Source organism: Eptesicus fuscus, chromosome 13 (genome assembly GCF_027574615.1).
Source record: "Eptesicus fuscus isolate TK198812 chromosome 13, DD_ASM_mEF_20220401, whole genome shotgun sequence".
In the NCBI taxonomy this organism is placed as follows: Eukaryota; Metazoa; Chordata; class Mammalia; order Chiroptera; family Vespertilionidae; genus Eptesicus; species Eptesicus fuscus.
In genome coordinates, this window is record NC_072485.1 from 31,078,273 (window position 1) to 31,079,434 (window position 1,162).

The following is a 1,162-nucleotide window of genomic DNA, read 5'->3' on the forward strand; positions in this document are numbered from 1 at the left end:
TTGGGGGTAGTCTGGGCATGAGCAGGGCTCTGGACATCTTCCTTCCATTTTAGCTGCAGCTCCTTAATTTTGTTTGTCATTGTAAATTACTACTTACATGCTTTTGTTTGCAGAATGTTTTTAAAAAACCACTGCCTTTAAATCAAAATTGTTTGGGGGGGGGGATATATTTAGAAATTTTCCAATTCTTTTATTAAAATGTATGCCCTGATTATTTACTAGTATTTTTGGCACATGATAAGCGTTTCATAAAGGATAGTGAATGAATTCATAAACTAATGACTAAATAAATAGGTACTTACAAAGCATCTAAATGAATGCACACACACATGTGTGTATAGCTATATGTATGTATTATGAAACCCTTGGGTTAGAATTTAGGGGTAAGGACAGTAGCTAAGCAAGAGCCAGAACTAAGAGTGAGTAGGATACAGGAGAAGGGTTGGAACTATGTGTAGAATCACAGCTGGATGCTAAGACCCAGGCGTTGGGCTAGGCTGATTCCTCTGCCTTGCATTGACACCATGCATTTTTGCTACAAACAGCTTTCACAATAGGCTAGTGAGGTGGGTAGGGCAGGCATGAGCTACACTGGTGTGAGACCCCCACTGTTAGAATTTTTTACCCACCTGTGCTATCAATTATACATTCTAGTTAAACATCCATGCTGAAAATTCTTTTCATCTGAGCTTGTGCAGATGGTGTGACAGACAGGCACCTACCAAGCAGAAAACCACAGAAGTCCTATATAAAGGCCTTACTCACCTCCTGCCAATTAAGGAGGCATAGAGCTTGAGCCTGCTCTCCTCACTGCTGCTCAAAGTCCCATTTCAATATATCTTTCACCAAAGAAACAGCAAATTCTCAACCAGGGAAACACTGCTTCATAAATATTGAATAGTGCTAGTTATATCTGACCTGAGAGAAACCTCAACTTGTTACAGGACTGTATTTATTAGCCCTTAGCTCCTGAGTATTATACATGTGGAGCGCTGCAAGATTTTGAACAATGCAGAACCTGAAAATGTCATTATCCTAGTTAGCATTTTTGTCACCATCAAAGGTCAGCAATTACTATAGGCTCTTTCTTCTTGGATTGAAATGAAGAGATGATGGATGGACAATTGAAGGTCATATCCTTAGAAGAAATGTTAAAAAAATT